The following is a 7,979-nucleotide window of genomic DNA, read 5'->3' on the forward strand; positions in this document are numbered from 1 at the left end:
AACAGAGTAATGACAGGCCAGTGTCATTGAAGTGGTGGGCAATGTATCGGAATCTTTTCCAAGGAACAGAATAAATCTTCACTCGGAGAGCCATAGATTAATCTGGGTCAGTCAGTATCTATTTGTTAAGGGAATACTTGAAGAGAGACACAAAGAGTCAATGAGGGCAGAGTGTTAATATTTATGTAGTTTTGAGCAAAGTCCTGACACGGTTCCAAATGGCAGACTGGTTAAAAAAGTAAAAGCTCCCTGGATCAGAGAGCAAAGCTCGCTCCAAAATTGGCTCAGTGTTGGGAAACAAAAGGCTGTTGTCGGTAGGGTTCCACAGGACTCATTGTTTTCAGTGATTTATAATAATGGTAATTTTAGAGCCCACAATTAAACTGTTTGTAAATGATACAAAAATTAACTACATATTTGACAGGTAAGAAAGCTTTGGACTACAGGAAAACAAATTCTGATCAGCTGTTAGAAAAATAGCAATGGAAGAACCTGAGTCAATACACTAAGTAGTGTAGAAGGACAATGAGATCTTGAGATGAAGATACAACTTCAAAGTGCAACTAACCCTTGTTGTCTTTTGCACCCACGTTGTCTGTCCTGTTGGTGCAGCCCTTCATTCATTCTATTATGGTTATAGGATTTATTGAGTATGCCTGCAAGAAAATGAACCTCAGGATCATATATGGTGACATACAGTGCCTATAAAAAGTATTCACCCCCCTTGGAAGTTTTCATGATTTATTGTTTTACAACATTGAATCACAGTAGACTTAATTTTGTTTTTTTTTGACACTGATCAAGAGAAAAAGACTCTTGTGTCAAAGTGAAAACAGATTTCTACAAAGTGATCCAAATTAATTACAAATACAAAACACAAAATAATTGATTGCATAAATATTCACCCCCCCAATGTGACACACCAAATCATCACTAGTGCAGCAAATTGATTCTAGAAGTCACATAAATAGTTAAATGGAGATCTGTGTGCAGTCAAGGTGTTCCAATTGATTGTTGTAAAAATACACCTGTGTCTGGAAGTCAAACTGCTGGTGAGTCAGTATCCTGGCAAAGCCTACACTATAAGGACAAAGGAATGCTTCAAGCAACTCCGTGAAAAGGTAATTGAAAAGCACAAGTCAGGAGATGCATACAAGAAAATTTCTAAGTCACTGTTCATCCCTTGGAGAACAGTTAAGTCAATCATCAAGAAATGGAAACAATATGGCACAGCCGTACATCTGCCTAGAGCAGTCCGTCCTCAAAAACTGAGTGACCATGCAAGAAGTGACTAGTGAGGGAGACCACCAAGAGACCTATGACAACTCTGAAGGAGTTACGAGTTTCGGTGGCTGAGATGGGAGAGACTGCACATACAACGACTGTTGCCTGGGTATTTCACCAGTCACAGCTTCTCAGAAGAGCGGCAAAGAGAAAGCAACTGTTGAAAAAAGCTCATGTGAAATCTTGGCTAGAGATTACCTAAAGGCATGTGGGAGACTCTGAAGTCAACTGGAAGAAGGTTCTATGGTCTGATGAAACCAAAATTGAGCCTTTTGGCCTTCAGACTAAACACTATGTTAGGTGTAAGCCAAACACCAAACATCATCAAAACCACGCCATTCCTACAATGAAACATGGTGGTGGCTGCATCATGCTGTGGGGATGTTTCACTGCAGCAGGCCCTGGAAGGCTTGTGAAGGTAGAGGGTAAAATGAATGCAGCAAAATACAGGGAAATCCTGGAGGAAAACCTGATGCAGTCTGCAAGAGAACTGCGACTTGGGAGAAGATTTGTTTTCCAGGAAGACAAATGGCCCCAAGCTCAAAGCCAAAGCTACATAGGAATGGCTGTAAAAAAAAACAAAGTTAATGTCCTGGAGTGGCCAAGTCAGAGTCTAGACCACAATCTAATTGAGAATTTGTGGCTGAACTTGAAAAGGGCTATTCACTCAGAATCCCCATGCAATTTGACAGGGCTTGAACAGTTTTGTAAAGATGAATGGGGAAAAACTGCAATGTCCAGATGTGCAAAGCGGATAGAAATTTATCCACACAGACTCAAGGCTGTAATTGCTGCCAAAGGTGCATCTACTAAATACAGACTGGAAGAGAGGAAATGCTTATGCAATTGATTATTTTATGTTTTTTGTTTGTAATTAATTTAGATCATTTTGTAGAGATCTGTTTTCATTTTGGCACGAAAGAGTCTTTTTCTGTTGATCAGTGTCAAAAAATCTGAATTAAATCCACTGTGATTCAATGTTGTAGAACAATAAAACATGAAACCTTCTGGGGGGGGGTGAATACTCTTTCTTTCTTTTAAAACAGACAATGTATTTTAATAATAAATTTACTTTGAACTTTTAATTTTGGTCAGATGGGATGCAGCCATGGTAGCCGTGGAGAGTTAATTATGGTTCTGAAGTTATACAGCGTGGAATCAGGCCCTTCTACCCATCTCATCCATTCTGACCAAGAAGCCTATCTAAGCTAATCCTGTCTGACCCATGCCCCTCTGAAATTTCCCCACCCATTTATCTGTTCAAATATATTTTAACTTTGCCTCTACTTCTTCCAAGTTGCAGGGGCCAAGGTCAATGTTCCAAACATCAATAGATTTGGGGGTGTTATCTGACTAGAAAATTACAAAAGCTTTTCTGTTTTTCAAGCAAAAATGTGCTCAGATGTATCTAAGATTCAAGATTGTTCAATGTCACTTCCAGTGCACAAGTGTAAAAAAAGAATGAGATAATTGTTACTCCAGATCCAATGCAGCACAAGATCAACTAGATAAAGAGCACAATGAAAAATGTACTGTAGCAATAGAGATAGAACTTTGACTGAATAATGTTTTTTTTGTTTTGAGGGATTGCTCTGAATTGGTACTATGGTCACCGCTCTTAATATATTTTAGTGACTGAGTCTCTGGTGTTGAGGCCAATATTTCCAAATGACATATTAATTACAGGTGTAGTTAACTGTGAGGAGGAGAACAACAGAATAGGAGATATGGACATGCTGGTGGAATAGGAAAAATGAGAAATGGGGGGGGGGGGAAAGGTACTTGGAAACCTGGAGTTCATAAATAAAGTATGGAGTTCAATATCAGGAAAGTCATGCTCATTAGTAAAAAAAAAACTCAGATTCAGCTACAATTGCATAGTACCCTGCTCTGGGATCCCACTTTAGGAAAGATGGGAAGGCTTTAGGATAGGTGAAGAGACTTAACAAAATGATTGCAGGAATGAGGAATTTTAGTTAAGTGGATAAACTGAAAAAGTTGGTATTGTTCTCCTTCCAACAGAGCAGGTACTAAAAGGATTTATAGATGGAAACACCTTCCATTTGGCTGAAAAAACAAGAAGAAGGGGTCATGAAGGTGATTAGTAGAAGAATCAAGAGTGACATGTGTATGATCTATTATGTATTCAGGAATTGAAATGGACTGCCAGGGTAGCAGTTCAATTCTCACATTTAAAAGGAGTTGGACAAGTATCAGAAAGGAAAACAAACTGCCCAGGTTCAGGGGTAGAGTGCAGGGGCTTGGGACCATCTGCATTTCTCCAGCATGGGAAGGGGTGGGAAAGAGGGGGCAACAGTCCAAAGAATTTCCTCTTGGTTTAGCAACAGCTCTGCCCGAGACCGTCAGAAACTGTAGAGAGTTATGAATGCAGGATGGAAACTAAACTGCCATCCAAGTCTTGCAGCTCGATAAAGCAACCAACATAATCAAAGAACCCCTCCCACGCTGAACATTCTCTCTTCTTCCCCCTCCCACAGGTATAAAATACAAAAGTCTGAAAGCATATATCATCAGACTCAAGGACAGCTTTTATCCTGTTGTTCTAAGACTACCGAATGACCCACCAGAATGATAAAATGGGCTCCTAACCTTATAATCCATCTCCTTATAGAATTGCACCGTATTGTCTCCCTGCACTTTCTCTGTAACTGTAACGTTTTATTCTGCACTGTTATTGTCTTCCCATTTACTACAAACGTTTGTACCTCAGTGTGTGGTACTGATGGAATACAAGACAAATACTTTCACTGTGTCTCTCTACATGTGACAATAATAAAACATTTTATCATTGCAAATGGTTCTGGTCATTACATTACAGGATGCAATTATGCCAGTGAGGTGCAGTGGAGATTTGAGGGTATTGACTGGACAGGAAATTGTAGCAATTAAGAAGAATTAGATAAACTCTGTTTTCTTTGGAACACAGGAAGATTTGATTGAAAGTATAACATTATAAAGGGCCTGGATAAAGTAAGTAGGGAGCACTTATTTCCTCAAGAGTGGCCAAAAACCAGGGGGCATATACAGTACTTAATTTGTGGAAAGGATTGGAATACTGAGCATCCTTACACATGGTAGAAAATATCATTCAACAAAATAGAGGTAAGAATATTGCAGCACAGTACAGGTCCTTCACAGCCAGCTGGTGGCATAGTGGCATCAGTGCCAGACTTCGGAGCCAAGGCTCCCAAGTTCAAATCCAGCTGGCTCCCTTGCATGCTTTCCATCTGTGCTGGGTTAGCAACTCGACCTCATAAAAATAAGAAAGCCTGCTAAAAAAAATGCCGTCATCCCAATGACTCCACTTGGAGTTAACGGCTTTCTTCTCCTTCTACAGGTCCTTCAGCCCATGGGGCTTTGCTGACCTTTTAATTTACTTTTAATCCACTCTAAGATTAATCTAACCCTTCCCTCCCATAGAGCCCTCCATTTTTCTAACAAACATGCACCTAAGAATTTCTTAAAGGCTCCTAAATAAGATTGATGCAAGTTATTTTGAGTTTATAGTAAGTTGTAAAAATATTGTTTTTCTTAGCATGCTTTTGTAAATTATATGTGAAAGATAAAAGTGGAATTAGTGAGTGTATTGCTCAATTTGTTTACATGTTTTGTGCTTGTATTGAGATAATTTTCTCCATCTCTTCAGTCCAAAGTTTATGAATAAATTTGCTCTGGATTTACTGTAAAACGATTAAGAAATATTCAGGCACAGCAAGCCATGTGATTTTCTGCCTCTCCCCATTTCCACCAAATAACAATAAAACTGCTTCTGATTGACATCTCTTAGTGGGGTATCTGAAAGTACAAAACAGTGGCCTATACCACTTGGATTTTTGGACAGCTTTAAGAGTGAATTTTTAACAGCATTGCTTGAAATTGATGTATTGGCAGGAATAATGATTTTTGAAAAAAAAGTAATGGACAGCTGAAACAAATTAGCCATCATAAAGTAAAAACTACAGGCAGAAGTATAACGGACCATAATAGTGTACCTTATTGCACATACTATTTAAATAAAGTTATGATAATGAAAATGATTACCATGATGCTTCTTATTGGGAGCCACAGCACTGTTACCATGTTATAATTCATTTACTAAATCGAATATAATTCTATTCTTTTTCGCTTTATTTACTTGGAGGAGAGTTTTGTTCAACTGGATAATGTTGATTATTTGTTTTACATGGGAAGATAATGTTTTGCCTCTTTAGTGTTCTTGCATGTGTCTTTACTGAAAGCATATATCTATATAATGGTCAGATAGCATCTTCACTTCTAGCTTAGGTGTGTATTGGTGAAGTATTTTGGAGAAGTATTGCAATTTTTGGTTTAATCAATCTTGTTACAGATTTAGTTCACCTACTTTAACCAAAACAATCGCTCTGTCTAGTTAACCACAAAGTACACATCAAATATTACTTTCTTGAGGATGGTATTATTTATTTAAAATAATAAAAAGTATGACATATCACCATGTGTTGGACTCTGCATCAAAATATGACAAAATATCACTTGCACTTTTAAAGCGTTCAGTTTGAGAGAATGAAATGAGAATTGGCATATAAAAGGTTAAATGACATTTGCTCTAAAACGTAAGAAAAACATTCGATTTGTAAAACTGGGTTGAAAATGTTGTACTTTATACAATGATAATCTGCTTGATAACTGTTCTTATTCGTACCGAGAACATTTTAAACCAACTTCGTTAAATGTTGGTATGTTCCTAAACATTAAAATATACTTCGCCGACTGCGAGTATGAAAGTTAATACAACCAACACGCCTTAAAGTTCTCTGTCTGTTCGTAATCTTCCAATTCTCAGCGTATAGTCGTACTGTTATATTTGTATATGTAAAAGAAATAAAATTATTCGCAGCCTAACACCATGCAAATCTAAGGGTCTGGAGGAACTTACCTGAGACGACGCGCTGGAGTTCAAAACTATCACCGGGCGACGGATGAACATGAAGGCAATGCTGAGTTGCCAACAGAGCTTTAGCCAAGTAGCTGTAGCCTGCAGGTAATTGTCAGTTCAACCTTGCGCTCCGACAGAACTCCAGTTTATTCGCGCGTCTCCTCAGTCCTCACTACGTTCACTCCTCCTTCCTCCCTCCCTCGCTCGACGTCACGGCTTCACATCTGCAGAGGTCTCTACACGGGGACGGGCCTCGCTAAATCGCGCCCCCTAGCGGTAGCGGGTGCTCGTGCGTCCCACGGCAGAGCGCACACCTGGAACACAGGTGAGAACCGCGGCGCCTCGCTGTCCATTGAAAAAAATTGGGCTATGGATGAAAGCGTACCACAATGAAACGATTACTCTCAGCATCACTCCTCATTTAGCTTTTACACTTTCCTTTCTCTCAGTCTCTGGTTGTGTTTTCTTCTTGCTTTATTTCTTTGTTTCATTGTCCATGCTTCATTGCTTTTTTAACCTTCTCAATTACCTCCAGCTCTTTCTGACTGACATTTTTTCTTTCCACGTTGCTTCACACATGTACTGTGAGTTCTCTCCTATATATTGTTAATATTTCTACTTCAAGACCATATGATTCAGGAGCAGAATTAGGCCATTTGGCCGAGCAGTCTGCTCCGCATTTCATCATAGTTGGTCCACTTTTTTCTCTCAGTCCAAATCTCCTGCCTTACCCCCGTGTCCCTTCATGTCCTGACCAATCAAGAATCTATCAGCTTCTGCCTTAAATATACATAAAGGCTTGGCCTCAACAGCTGCCTGTAGCAATGAATTCCGCAGATTCACTATTCTCTGGCTAGAGGAATTCCCCCATGTCTCTGATTTAAAATGAAACCCTTCTATTCTAAGGTTGTGTCCTCTAGTTTTAGACACTCCCACCACAGGAAACATCCTCTTCACATCCACTCTATCAAGGCCTTTCACCATTTGATAGGTTTCAATTAGGTCACCCCTCATCCTTCTGAATTCCAGTGAATACAGGCTCAGAGCCAGCAAATGCTCTTCATATGACAAGCTGTTTAATCATGGAATCATTTTTGTGAACTTCCTTTGAACTCTCTCCAGTTTCAGCACATCCTTTCTAAGATAAGGGAGCTCAAAACTGCTCACAATACTCCAAGTGATGCCTCACCAGTTCTTCATGAAGCCTCAACACTATATCCTTGCTTTTATATTCTACTCCTCTTGAAATGAATTCTAATATCACATTTGTCTTTCTCGCCAAGGACTCAACCTGCAAATTAACATTTAGGGAATCCTGCACAAGAACTCTCAAATCCCTTTTCACCTCAGATTTTTGCATTTTCCTTCCATTTAGAAAATAGTCAACCCTTTCATTTCTTCTGCCAAAGTGCATGACCAAACACTTCCTGACACTGTATTCCACCTGCTACTTTTTTGCCCATTCTCCTAATCTGTCTAAATCCTCCTGCAAACTCTCTACTTCTTCAAAACTACCTGCCTCTCTACCTGTCTTCGTATTGTCTTCAAACTTAGCAACAAAACCATCAACTCCATCATCCAAATCATTGACATGTGACGTAAAAAGACCTAAAATTTCTCTACAGGACCTCCTCACCTTGCCTACCAATGTCATTGGTGCCAATATGCACCAAAACTTCAGGCTGCTCTCCCCCGCCCTTGAGCCATGGACACAATCCAAGACATCCCTGATCCTGGCAACATACCATCTGGGTGTCTC

General features: G+C 39.5%; 1 protein-coding gene across 4 annotated transcripts in view; it reads right to left on the bottom strand.

Annotated features, from left to right (window-relative positions):
- edar (ectodysplasin A receptor) overlaps positions 1-6,362 on the bottom strand; it is a 92,114-nt gene extending 85,752 nt beyond the window's left edge. For all 4 annotated transcript variants that reach the window (XM_063054066.1, XM_063054065.1, XM_063054063.1 and 1 more), the window contains exon 1: positions 6,221-6,362. The gene's annotated coding sequence lies outside the window, so the exon portion shown is untranslated. The remainder of the gene's footprint in view (positions 1-6,220) is intronic.
- Between the last annotated feature and the right edge of the window lie 1,617 nt (positions 6,363-7,979).

The sequence above is a fragment of the Mobula hypostoma genome, chromosome 7 (assembly GCF_963921235.1).
Source record: "Mobula hypostoma chromosome 7, sMobHyp1.1, whole genome shotgun sequence".
In the NCBI taxonomy this organism is placed as follows: Eukaryota; Metazoa; Chordata; class Chondrichthyes; order Myliobatiformes; family Myliobatidae; genus Mobula; species Mobula hypostoma.